This window comes from Oncorhynchus nerka, unplaced genomic scaffold, assembly GCF_034236695.1.
Source record: "Oncorhynchus nerka isolate Pitt River unplaced genomic scaffold, Oner_Uvic_2.0 unplaced_scaffold_1791, whole genome shotgun sequence".
Classification (NCBI taxonomy): Eukaryota; Metazoa; Chordata; class Actinopteri; order Salmoniformes; family Salmonidae; genus Oncorhynchus; species Oncorhynchus nerka.
Window position 1 is genome coordinate 57,694 of NW_027039531.1, and position 14,447 is coordinate 72,140.

A 14,447-nucleotide genomic window follows, 5' to 3' on the forward strand; every position below is an offset into this window, starting at 1 on the left:
TGGGGTAAGAGGTTGGCTGTAGGCATCATCTTACCCTCCCCTGTCCTATCCTTAACCTGGGGGGGGGGGTTAAACCTCTCATCCAAGAGTATGGTGTCAACACTCTTAGATATATACCACTTCCCCCTGTCCCTACTGTTACTGGAAACTAGAAACTTCTAGGAAACAGAGAACAGCTCTACCCTACATATGTTACTGGAAACTAGAAACTTCTAGGAAACAGAATAGTCCTACCCTACAGATGTTACTGGAAACTAGAAAGTTCTAGGAAACAGAATAGTCCTACCCTACATATGTTACTGGAAACTAGAAACTTCTAGGAAACAGAATAGTCCTACCCTACAGATGTTACTGGAAACTTTATTTTGCAGAGCCTCTTATCCAGAGAGACTTACCGTAGGTAATCACATACATTTTCATATAAGTTTGTACTGGTCCCCTACGGGAATCGAACCCACAAACCTGGTGTTGATATCTTGTAACCATTAAGTAAACTTTCTAAAATATACAAAATGCTCTGCTGTTCTGCATTTGGTTTGTTCATTTAGTATCTAGTTAGTTATCTAGTACTATAAACCACTACAGCCTGCCCTGTTCACAGTGTACACAGCTGAACATCTAACTACTATAAACCACTACAGCCTGCCCTGTTCACAGTGAAAACAGCTGAACATCTAACTACTATAAACCACTACAGCCTGCCCTGTTCACAGTGTACACAGCTGAACATCTAACTACTATAAACCACTACAGCCTGCCCTGTTCACAGTGAAAACAGCTGAACATCTAACTACTATAAACCACTACAGCCTGCCCTGTTCACAGTGAAAACAGCTGAACATCTAACTACTATAAACCACTACAGCCTGCCCTGTTCACAGTGAAAACAGCTGAACATCTAACTACTATAAACCACTACAGCCTGCCCTGTTCACAGTGTACACAGCTGAACATCTAACTACTATAAACCACTACAGCCTGCCCTGTTCACAGTGAAAACAGCTGAACATCTAACTACTATAAACCACTACAGCCTGCCCTGTTCACAGTGAAAACAGCTGAACATCTAACTACTATAAACCACTACAGCCTGCCCTGTTCACAGTGTACACAGCTGAACATCTAACTACTATAAACCACTACAGCCTGCCCTGTTCACAGTGTACACAGCTGAACATCTAACTACTATAAACCACTACAGCCTGCCCTGTTCACAGTGTACACAGCTGAACATCTAACTACTATAAACCACTACAGCCTGCCCTGTTCACAGTGAAAACAGCTGAACATCTAACTACTATAAACCACTACAGCCTGCCCTGTTCACAGTGTACACAGCTGAACATCTAACTACTATAAACCACTACAGCCTGCCCTGTTCACAGTGTACACAGCTGAACATCTAACTACTATAAACCACTACAGCCTGCCCTGTTCACAGTGAAAACAGCTGAACATCTAACTACTATAAACCACTACAGCCTGCCCTGTTCACAGTGTACACAGCTGAACATCTAACTACTATAAACCACTACAGCCTGCCCTGTTCACAGGACAGGGGCAGGACAGGGACAGGATAGGACAAGGGACAGGACAGGGAAAGGGACAGAGACCGGGACAGAGACAGGGACATGGCAGGGACATGGCAGGGACAGGGACAGGGACAGGGACAGGGACAGAGACAGGGACAGGACAGGGACAGGACAGGGACAGAAACATGGCAGGGACATGGCAGGGACAGGGACAGGACAGGGACAGATTAGTGGTTTTGTCTACCTCTTTATCCTCCTTTACTTCCCCTCTTCTCTTTACTACACTGGGAACAACTGGATCAGTGTGAATATCGCTATCAGAACTAAGTGTCCTCTACCGTCTACAGAGCAACATCAGAAACAATGTCTCCATGTCTATCTGTGCATCTCTCTCTCCCGTCTCCATCTCTCTCCCGCCCTCTCTCTCTCTCTCTCTCTCTCTCTCTCTCTCCCTCCCCCTCCTTTCTCTCTCTCCCGTCTCCATCTCTCTCCGGCCCTCTCTCTCTCTCTCCCTCCCTCCCTCCCCCTCCTTTCTCTCCTCCCGTCTCCATCTCTCTTCTCTCTCTCTCTCCCCTCCATCTCTCTCTCCGCTCCATCTCTCTCCGGCCCCTCCTTCTCTCCCCCTCCTCTCTCTCTCCCGTCTCCATCTCTCTCCGGCCCTCTCTCTCTCTCCCCTCCTTTCTCTCTCTCCCGTCTCCATCTCTCTCCGGCCCTCTCTCTCTCTCCTCCTCTCTCCCGTCTCCATCTCTCTCCGGCCTCCTCTCTCTCTCTCTCCTCTCTCTCTCTCTCTCTCTCTCTCTCTCTCTCTCTCTCTCTCTCTCTCTCTCTCTCTCTCTCTCTCTCTCTCTCTCTCTCTCTCTCTCTCTCTCTCTCTCTCTCTCTCTCTCTCTCTCTCTCTCTCTCTCTCCATCTCTCTCTCCCTCTCTCTCTCTCTCCTCTCTCCCTCCCTCCCTCCCCTCCTTTCTCTCTCTCTCCCGTCTCCATCTCTCCGGCCCTCTCTCTCTCCCCTCTTCTCTCTCTCCCCGTCTCCATCTCTCTCCGGCCCTCTCTCTCTCCCCCTCCTTTTCTCTCTCTCCCGTCTCCATCTCTCTCCGGCCCTCTCTCTCTCTCTCCCCTCCTTTCTCTCTCTCCCCGTCTCCATCTCTCTCCGGCCTCTCTCTCTCTCCCCTCCTTTTCTCTCTCTCCCGTCTCCATCTCTCTCCGGCCCTCTCTCTCTCTCCCTCCTTTCTCTCTCTCCCGTCTCCATCTCTCTCCGGCCCCCTCTCTCTCTCTCCCCTCCTTTCTCTCTCTCCCGTCTCCATCTCTCCGGCCCTCTCTCTCTCTCTCCCTCCCTCCCTCCCCTCCTTTTCTCTCTCCTGTCTCCATCTCTCTCCGGCCCTCTCTCTCTCTCTCTCTCCCTCCCTCCCTCCCTCCCCTCCTTTCTCTCTCTCCCTCCCTCCCTCCCCCTCCTTTCTCTCTCTCTCCCGTCTCCATCTCTCCCCTCCCCTCTCTCTCTCTGACATACCATCTTAATTAAGCTGCTCCAGATAAGAGTAAACATCAACAAGGAGAACAGAACACCTAAGTGGAAAACAGCACTGCTCTCCCTCCCTCCCTCCCTCTCCCCCTCCTTTCTCTCCCTCCCTCCCTCTCCCCCTCCTTTCTCTCCCTCCCTCCCTCTCCCCTCCTTTCTCTCCCCTCCCCCTCCTTTCTCTCCCTCCCTCTCCCTCCCTCCCCTCTCTCTCCCTCCCCCTCCCTCCCTCTCTCTCCCTCCCCTCCTTTCTCTCCCTCCCTCCCTCCCTCTCTCTCCCTCCCTCTCTCCCTCCCCCTCCTTTCTCTCCCTCCCTCTCCCCTCCCTCTCTCCCCCTCCCCTCCTTTCTCTCCCTCCCTCTCTCTCTCTCTCCTCTCTCTCTCTCTCTCTCCCTCCCTCCCTCCCTCCCTCTCTCCCTTTCTCTCCCTCCCTCTATCCTGCCATCCTGGGCCCACACTGCATTACATGATGTGATAATCGGAGTCGCCACGCTGCTCTCTAGGGGAAACATATTTCACATTTTTCCATTGAGAAGACTCCTGGTGATTACCAGCAGGCTGGCGCCGTGCCGGGTGGTGCTCCTAGTCTGCTGGCCCAGATCTTTCTCCCTGCTCTCTCCCCACTTCCCTGCCCCCCCTCTCTCTCCCCTACCCTCCTCTCTTCTCTCTCCCCCTACCCCTTCCCTCCTCTCTCCACCTCCCACTTCCCTGCTCCCCCCCTCTCTCTCCCCTACCCTCCTCCTCTCTCTCTCCCCCTACCCTTCCCTGCTCTCTCCCTCTCCCTCTCCCACTTCCCCTCCTCCCCAAATTTTCCTTCTTTCTCTTCCCATCTTTGTATTTTCTCTCTCTCTCTCTCTCCTCCCCCCAGAAAGACAGACAGACAGACAGAAACAGACAGAGACAGAGACACAGAGACAAAGAGACAGACAGAAACAGACAGAGACACAGAGACAGACAGAGACAGACAGAGACACAGAGACACAGAGACACAGTGTAGAGGATGGGTCAGGACTGAAGCCAGATCAGATGGGACAACATCCTGGCCAGCGCTGGCATTCCATCTCCCAACCAGACACTGTGTGTCTCTGTACTGTATGTGCAGACAGGCACAGCACCACTGTGTCTGTGTGTGTGAATGTGCGTCTCACCACACTGAGTTGGCTCCACGAGGTGCGTATGGGTCTGTACTGCACCACGATGCCCTCGTCAGGTTTGGGCTCTCTGGACTGGTCCTCATCAGAGTCATTGTGAAGAGCTTTCTCCTGGTAGTTCTGATACAGTTCCTCCTCTGGGGCACAGCACAGACAGACAGGTTGGGTCACACCACAGACAGACAGGTTGGGTCACACCACAGACAGACAGGTTGGGTCACACCACAGACAGACAGGTTGGATCACACCACAGACAGACAGGTTGGGTCACACCACAGACAGACAGGTTGGGGCACACCACAGACAGACAGGTTGGGGCACACCACAGACAGACAGGTTGGGGCACACCACAGACAGACAGGTTGGGGCACACCACAGACAGACAGGTTGGGGCACACCACAGACAGACAGGTTGGGGCACACCACAGACAGACAGGTTGAGGGTGGATCACACCACAGACAGACAGGTTGAGGGTGGATCACACCACAGACAGACAGGTTGAGGGTGGATCACACCACAGACAGACAGACAGGTTGGATCACACCACAGACAGACAGGTTGGATCACACCACAGACAGACAGACAGGTTGAAGGCGCATCACAATAGTACAGTCCCCATTGAGAGCATGTGGACAGAAAATGACAGTCATAAGGAGTTGATAAACACGACTAAGAGAGAGATGTCACACTCACCTTCCCTGTCAAAAGTCCTCTGTGTGATCAGTCCTGGCTTCTTATCCGGCCTCTGAGACACAAGAAGACATTTCAACTATTAACAACAGGCCTAGGATCAGCTCTCCCTGAGCCAGACTTATATTACCATTATGAACTGAGAAATAAGACTGGTCATTAGGTCAGTTACCGTGAGCATAGTAATCACAATATCCTAGATGGATGCTTGAATAGCCACATCTGGTTATGAATGACTATTGTTGTACCAAGTTGGTTACCATAACAACGTCTTGGAATTAACCCACGTCTATCCGTCTCCACCCACACCTGTCACCTGCGCTCGACCCCTGACCTCTGCACTGACCTGTCAACCTGACCCCGCCTAATTAAAGAGAGGTGGACTGGAGCGAGAGAGAGAGAGTGTGTGTGTGTGTGTGTGTGTGTGTGTGTGTGTGTGTGTGTGTGTGTGTGTGTGTGTGAGTGAGTGAGTTGAGTATTGCTATCATTAGCCTGACTTCAACACAAGCGTCTCCTGACAATGTTCCAACTTCAAGCTGGCTGTGGACTTGGTTCCCTGACGTGAACTTCAGGAGAACAGTAAATCAAACATGAATCCATCAGGCAGATGAGTGGTAGTAAACTGTGTGACTGTAAGGTAAGAGACAGTAATATCCAGGCACAAGGTAGTAAACTGTGTGACTGTAAGGTAAGAGACAGTAATATCCAGGCACAAGGTAGTAAACTGTGTGGTAAGGTAAGAGTAAACTGTGTGACTGTAAGGTAAGAGACAGTAATATCCAGGCACAAGGGAGTAAACTGTGTGACTGTAAGGTAAGAGACAGTAATATCCAGGCACAAGGTAGTAAACTGTGTGACTAAGGTATCCAGAGGTAGTAAACTGTGTGGGACTGTAATATCCAGGCACAAGGAGTAAACTGTGTGACTGTAGGTAAGAGACAGTAATATCCAGGCACAAGGGAGTAAACTGTGTGACTAAGGTAAGAGACAGTAATATCCAGGCACAAGGGAGTAAACTGTGTGACTGAAGGTAAGAGACAGTAATATCCAGGCACAAGGTAGTAAACTGTGTGACTGTAAGGTAAGAGACAGTAATATCCAGGCACAAGGTAGTAAACTGTGTGACTGTAAGGTAAGAGACAGTAATATCCAGGCACAAGGGAGTAAACTGTGTGACTAAGGTAAGAGACAGTAATATCCAGGCACAAGGGAGTAAACTGTGTGACTGTAAGGTAAGAGACAGTAATATCCAGGCACAAGGGAGTAAACAGGCACAAGGAGTAAAGGTAAAGACATCCAGGCACAAGGAGTAAACTGTGTGACTGTAAGGTAAGAGACAGTAATATTATGACAATTTCCTGGAAAAGAATGAAATTAATACATCTGTTCCTACCTTGTTCTTCTTCCCAGGGCTGGTCGGTGTCTCCTTGACCTCCTGTAGTCCTTTGAGTACAGACTGGGACAGGAGATGGGTCTTTGGGTCTACAGACTGGGACAGGAGATGGGTCTTTGGGTCTACAGATGGTACTTCCATTTCCACTCCACTCACCACTGCCCTCCTGTACGAGGTAGACCTCAACCCCCTTTTCAGACTCCCAGGGCTCTCATCCTGGTCTGTCCCCTCTCCCCCTCCGTCCGTGGAGAAGAAGGATCCAGTCTCCACCATGCTGACAGCACGTAGGGCCCGCTTGGTAGGATCCAGGCCCAGCAGACCCCCCAGGCCCTGGCTCTGTACCCCAGCAGGAGAGACCTTGCTCAGGGACGCCAGCCCTTTGGGGATCAGCTGCTGTGTGCCCATCTTCAGGCAGCTGCACTGTGGGTGCTGAGGACAATGGAGGGGAGGAGAGAGAGGGAGGGGGCAGACATGTCAGCAGGGGAGGGGCTGCGGGGTGTGGGGGGGGTCAGAAGGGGTGGAGGTGGGGAGGAGGAGATACTGCAGGTGGAGCTGTGAGATGGGGTAGGGGGTGTGGAGACTAGGGGGGAGAAGGGCTGGGGTTAGGGGAGAAGGGTGAGGGGTTAAGGGGTGATAGGAAGAAGAGGAGGTCAGGTTATGGTGGTGGTTGTTATTGGGGGTGGCAGGGGGAGAGGGGTGACTGGGAGGCAGGTCCGGCAGTGAGGAACTTGTTCCAAACACTATCTGGTCTCTGTGAGAGGTGAGGGTGAACGGGCTGGAGAGTCGCTTCAGGGCACGCGTGCCGCTTGTCTGACCACACCTTCTCCTTGTTACCGATATGACCAACACTTCCTCCATGGTACGCCTTATTGTCCAATGACGAAAACTTATCCTCCGACTCTGAACTTGGACAAAGAGAAACGCATCCTTGGCCAAATGTCCAATGCTGATACTCCTGACAACCCGTGTCCTCCTGGTGGGTTGGTTGAGAACATGCTTCAGAATGACCGTCCCTCCTCCCGGGCGTGGCCACCAGTCGCTCTGCAGGCTGGCTCAGGGTAAAGCTGCCCTTGTTGTCCTCCACGGGAAGTCAGTCATGTGGAGTCTGTCTATCTGGTGGCTGAGGGGCCGGGCCTTTAGCTTGCTGGGACCAGTGTGAATGGCTGATTGCCGCTTCCACAGCGGACTGATGTTATTGTTGGACAGATCCACGTCGTTCCCGTCCTCCATGACGCATCAATCACGATTGTCTTTTGTTTCTCACTGTGGAGCTGGAGTCTCGTCCGACAACGACTGGTCACTGTGCAAACATCCCGACCCCACAGAGAACTGCAATACTGCCTGGTTGTAAACACAAAGAGAGAGGTCAAAAACCAAGTGGGAGGGGGAGCAGAGTAAGTCCTTACTTTTCATTGGTTAGGGCTGTCTGTGAGGTCACGAGTTGGGCCATTCTGCCTTCTCCCTACAGTCGTCAGTCATTCTGCCTTCTCCCTACAGTCGTCAGTCATTCTGCCTTCTCCCTACAGTCGTCAGTCATTCTGCCTTCTCCCTACAGTCGTCAGTCATTCTGCCTTCTCCCTACAGTCGTCAGTCATTCTGCCTTCTCCCTACAGTCGTCAGTCATTCTGCCTTCTCCCTACAGCCGTCAGTCGTTCTGCCTTCTCCAGACAGCTGTCAGTCATTCTGCCTTCTCCAGACAGTTGTCAGTCGTTCTGCCTTCTCCAGACAGTTGTCAGTCGTTCTGCCTTCTCCAGACAGTCGTCAGTCATTCTGCCTTCTCCAGACAGTCGTCAATCATTCTGCCTTCTCCCTACAGCCGTCAGTCGTTCTGCCTTCTCCAGACAGCCGTCAGTCGTTCTGCCTTCTCCAGACAGTTGTCAGTCATTCTGCCTTCTCCCTACAGTTGTCAGTCATTCTGCCTTCTCCTACAGTCAGTCATTCTGCCTTCCTACAGTCGTCAGTCATTCTGCCTTCCAGACAGGTTGTCAGTCATTCTGCCTTCTCCCTACAGTCGCCAGTCATTCTGCCTTCTCCAGACAGTCGCCAGTCATTCTGCCTTTCCAGACAGTCGTCAGTCATTCTGCCTTTCTCCCTACAGTCCAGTCATTCTGCCTTCTCCCTACAGTCGTCAGTCATTCTGCCTTCTCCTACAGTCGTCAATCATTCTGCCTTCTTCTCCAGTCATTTACAGTCGTCAGTCATTCTGCCTTCTCCAGACAGCGCCTGCCAATCATTCTGCCTTTCTCCTACAGTCATCAGTCATTCTGCCTTCTCCAGACAGTCGTCAATCATTCTGCCTTCTCCCTACAGCCGTCAGTCATTCTGCCTTCTCCAGACAGCTGTCAGTCATTCTGCCTTCTCCCTACAGTTGTCAGTCATTCTGCCTTCTCCAGACAGTCCATCCTACTAAACTACACTGTAGTAGTTACAGATCCATACAGCCTCCATCCTACTAAACTACACTGTAGCAGTTACAGACCCATACAGCCTCCATCCTACTAAACTACACTGTAGTAGTTACAGATCCATACAGCTATGGAGCCTCCATCCTACTAAACTACACTGTAGTAGTTACAGACCCATACAGCTATGGAGCCTCCATCCTACTAAACTACACTGTAGTAGTTACAGATCCATACAGCCTCCATCCTACTAAACTACACTGTAGTAGTTACAGATCCATACAGCCTACATCCTACTAAACTACACCAGTAGTTACAGACCCATACAGCTATGAGCCCCATCCTACTAAACTACACTGTATCAGTTACAGATCCACAGCCCCATCCTACTAAACTACACTGTAGCAGTTACAGACCCATACAGCCTCCATCCTACTAAACTACACCGTAGTAGTTACAGACCCATACAGCTATGGAGCCCATCCTACTAAACTACACTGCAGCAGTTACAGATCCATACAGCCTCCATCCTACTAAACTACACTGTAGCAGTTACAGATCCATACAGCCTCCATCCTACTAAACTACACTGTAGCAGTTACAGATCCATACAGCCTCCATCCTACTAAACTACACTCTGCTACAGATCCATACAGCCTCCATCCTACTAAACTACACTGTAGCAGTTACAGACCCATACAGCCTCCATCCTACTAAACTACACTGTAGTAGTTACAGATCCATACAGCCTCCATCCTACTAAAACTACACTGTAGTAGTTACAGACCCATACAGCTATGGAGCTCCATCCTACTAAACTACACTGTATCAGTTACAGATCCATACAGCCTCCATCCTACTAAACTACACTGTAGCAGTTACAGACCCATACAGCCTCCATCCCTACTAAACTACACTGTAGTAGTTACAGACCCATACAGCCATGGAGCCTCCATCCTACTAAACTACACTGTAGCAGTTACAGATCCAGACAGCCTCCATCCTACTACACTGTAGTAGTTACAGATCCATACAGCCTCCATCCTACTAAACTACACTGTAGTAGTTACAGACCCATACAGCTATGGAGCCTCCATCCTACTAAACTACACTGTATCAGTTACAGATCCATACAGCCTCCATCCTACTAAACTACACTGTAGCAGTTACAGACCCATACAGCCTCCATCCTACTAAACTACACTGTAGTAGTTACAGACCCATACAGCTATGGAGCCTCCATCCTACTAAACTACACTGTAGCAGTTACAGATCCATACAGCCTCCATCCTACTAAACTACACTGTAGTAGTTACAGATCCATACAGCCTCCATCCTACTAAACTACACTGTAGCAGTTACAGATCCATACAGCCTCCATCCTACTAAACTACACTGTAGTAGTTACAGACCCATACAGCTATGGAGCCTCCATCCTACTAAACTACACTGTATCAGTTACAGATCCATACAGCCTCCATCCTACTAAACTACACTGTAGCAGTTACAGACCCATACAGCTATGGAGCCTCCATCCTATAAACTACACTGTAGCAGTTACAGACCCATACAGCTATGGAGCCTCCATCCCATGAAACTACACTTCCACTACATTCCTGAGTTACACAGTTATGATTACACACAAAGGTGTTTGGTGGATGCTAGATAGCTAATTAACACAGGTGTTTGGTGGATGCTAGATAGCTAATTAACACAGGTGTTTGGTGGATTTTTTAATTTAATTTTACCTTTATTTAACCAGGCAAGTCAGTTAAGAACACATTCTTATTTTCAATGACGGCCTGGGAACAGTGGGTTAACTGCCTGTTCAGGGGCAGAACGACAGATTTGTACCTTGTCAGCTCGGGGGTTTGAACTCGCAACCTTCCGGTTACTAGTCCAACGCTCTAACCACTAGGCTACGCTGCCGCCCCAATGCTAGATAGCTAATTAACACAGGTGTTTGGTGGATGCTAGATAGCTAATTAACACAGGTGTTTGGTGGATGCTAGATAGCTCATTAACACAGGTGTTTGGTGGATGCTAGATAGCCACTAATTAACACAGGTGTTGGTGATGCTAGATAGCCATTAACACAGGTGTTTGGTGGATGCTAGATAGCTAATTAACACAGGTGATCGATCGCCTCGTCTTCCATCTGTTTTCCATAAACAAGCGCTGAAACATGGATATATGGCGGTGTGGAAACACTAACCCTAAACGTATCAATTTAATAACCCTTTGTTAAATATATATATATATTTTTTTACATTTATGTAAATGTTTTTTCGCTGATATTTTCCAAAACAGTAGCGCAAGACATACATGGAAATGTTCAGACCGAGCGGTGGGAGATATGGACAAAACTTCCTTGAAGAAGACGCATTCGTCTAATGAATCTTAGTGTAATGGACCTTAAAAAGTCGATCAGGGCCTGGGTCGTTTCTTTACCACTGAACCAATAGCCTAATATCCATGAATAGTACCGGACCACAACAGATCCCAGATACAGCAGAGACTGACAGACAGGCATGCAGACAGCGGAGGAACGTTTACTCTGAATTCTAACGCTCTGGAGGAGTTACGGTTAAAGCTATGCAGCAGAACATGTTCAGACAACACACGTTGTCTTTGCAGAGAAGTAGGCTGGCTCGTGTAACCAAGTAGCCACAGAAAGAGAGAGAAACGGTTTCCACATTGACCTATAAAAGAGCGGTTCCCACGGCGAGCGTGTCTTCTAGTAGCCGCGTGAGGGACAAGACAGACGTACCTTTCTACTGACTGGTCATGGTGCCTGTGTCCTGGACTTCTCAATGGACTAGACAACGTTTTCTTGTTGTTTGACAGCTTATTTATGCTTGAGGTAAACTATTCCTTTGTGCAAAAAAAAGAAGAGTTGTCTTATCAGTAATCCCGCGACCGTCGGCTGTTTTCAGAGTATCTGAAAGTCCTGTGTTTTGTTGGGTAGTACCCGAGTGACCCGGGGTGTGTGTTCAGGAGGAGAGGACTGGGACAGACAGGAGGAGGGGGGAGTGCCGAACAGCACAGAAGCCATCCCAAGTTCACCTGACGTCACGTGTACTACAACTCGACCGACTTGGACTTGTAGACTAAAGATAAGGGAAGCTATAAACATTCCAAGGGAAAAGAAAAACGTCCTAAATAATGTAGGCATATAGTCAACAAATCACAGCGTCCATACGACAAAAATGATTTACATTTGGGACAAGTTTTGTAAAAGGAAGTGTGGGACTTAGTTCAAAATGTAGAAATGTTCAGTGATTTATCGCCACCCTGTGGTTCTATGGTGAATACAGCCACAGTAGACGACAAGAAGTCGAGAGAAACACTTGTTTCTACTAATACATACGTGCACAACTTTGCCTACACAGATTCCAATGACAGTGGTAACTCAAGACTTCTGAGTGATACATTTTAGAAAATCTTATCCAATGGTTTTTTTAAATACAGTAGGCTAGACCTACATTAGCTCTGAGAACCCAGGTGGCTCACAGCCTGTCTCTGACTTGGGTTCTCAGCTGATGGTATGTAGACAGCTGGCTCCGTTATTGATCTTCGCCTACTGATTTGTAAACATTTGAAACTTTGAAGTGAGAAAATAATCTTTCAAATATGAAAGATACTTACTGTGCTCCAGTTTTGCAAAGAATTCGCAATTGTAAATGAGAACTTGTTCTCAACTTGCCTACCTGGTTAAATAAAGGTGTTCTCAACTTGCCTACCTGGTTAAATAAAGGTGTTCTCAACTTGCCTGGTTAAATAAAGGTGTTCTCAACTTGCCTACCTGGTTAAATAAAGTGTTCTCAACTTGCCTACCTGGTTAAATGAGTGTTCTCAACTTGCCTACCTGGTTAAATAAAGGTGTTCTCAACTGGCCTACCTGGTTAAATAAAGGTGTTCTCAACTTGCCTACCTGAGTTAGAAATAAAGGTGTTCTCAACTTGCCTACCTGGTTAAATAAAGGTGTTCTCAACTTGCCTACCTGGTTAAATAAAGGTGTTCTCAACTTGCCTACCTGGTTAAATAAAGGTGTTCTCAACTTGCCTACCTGGTTAAATAAAGGTGTTCTCAACTTGCCTACCTGGTTAAATAAAGGTGTTCTCAACTTGCCTACCTGGTTAAATAAAGGTGTTCTCAACTTGCCTACCTGGTTAAATAAAGGTGTTCTCAACTTGCCTACCTGGTTAAATAAAGGTGTTCTCAACTTGCCTACCTGGTTAAATAAAGGTGTTCTCAACTAGCCTACCTGGTTAAATAAAGGTGTTCTCAACTTGCCTACCTGGTTAAATAAAGGTGTTCTCAACTTGCCTACCTGGTTAAATAAAGGTGTTCTCAACTAGCCTACCTGGTTAAATAAAGGTGTTCTCAACTAGCCTACCTGGTTAAATAAAGGTGTTCTCAACTTGCCTACCTGGTTAAATAAAGGTGTTCTCAACTTGCCTACCTGGTTAAATAAAGGTGTTCTCAACTTGCCTACCTGGTTAAATAAAGGTGTTCTCAACTTGCCTACCTGGTTAAATAAAGGTGTTCTCAACTTGCCTACCTGGTTAAATAAAGGTGTTCTCAACTTGCCTACCTGGTTAAATAAAGGTGTTCTCAACTAGCCTACCTGGTTAAATAAAGGTGTTCTCAACTGGCCTACCTGGTTAAATAAAGGTGTTCTCAACTAGCCTACCTGGTTAAATAAAGGTGTTCTCAACTTGCCTACCTGGTTAAATAAAGGTGTTCTCAACTTGCCTACCTGGTTAAATAAAGGTGTTCTCAACTAGCCTACCTGGTTAAATAAAGGTGTTCTCAACTTGCCTACCTGGTTAAATAAAGGTGTTCTCAACTTGCCTACCTGGTTAAATAAAGGTGTTCTCAACTTGCCTACCTGGTTAAATAAAGGTGTTCTCAACTTGCCTACCTGGTTAAATAAAGGTGTTCTCAACTTGCCTACCTGGTTAAATAAAGGTGTTCTCAACTAGCCTACCTGGTTAAATAAAGGTGTTCTCAACTTGCCTACCTGGTTAAATAAAGGTGTTCTCAACTTGCCTACCTGGTTAAATAAAGGTGTTCTCAACTTGCCTACCTGGTTAAATAAAGGTGTTCTCAACTAGCCTACCTGGTTAAATAAAGGTGTTCTCAACTTGCCTACCTGGTTAAATAAAGATGTTCTCAACTTGCCTACCTGGTTAAATAAAGGTGTTCTCAACTTGCCTACCTGGTTAAATAAAGGTGTTCTCAACTTGCCTACCTGGTTAAATAAAGGTGTTCTCAACTAGCCTACCTGGTTAAATAAAGGTGTTCTCAACTAGCCTACCTGGTTAAATAAAGGTGTTCTCAACTAGCCTACCTGGTTAAATAAAGGTGTTCTCAACTTGCCTACCTGGTTAAATAAAGGTGTTCTCAACTAGCCTACCTGGTTAAATAAAGGTGTTCTCAACTTGCCTACCTGGTTAAATAAAGGTGTTCTCAACTTGCCTACCTGGTTAAATAAAGGTGTTCTCAACTTGCCTACCTGGTTAAATAAAGGTGAAATAAAAAAAGTCAATAAAAAAAGGTGCCTCAGCTGACACACCCTCATTTTCATTGACAATTCCTTTCCACGTTTTCCCTCTGGATCACATGTGTTCCTCTAACTACAGCCAATGTGCAACTTTCCTAAATTGGAGTAAGTGTTTTATTTTATCTTTATTTAACTAGGCAAGTCAGTTAAGAACAAATTCTTATTTTCAATGACGGTCTAGGAACAGTGGGTTAACTGCC

At 47.6% G+C, this 14,447-nt stretch overlaps 1 pseudogene; it reads right to left on the bottom strand.

Moving 5' to 3' along the window:
* The window catches only part of LOC115127086 (rho guanine nucleotide exchange factor 26-like), a 46,893-nt pseudogene extending 35,190 nt beyond the window's left edge, over positions 1-11,703 (bottom strand).
* Positions 11,704-14,447: the final 2,744 nt, after the last annotated feature.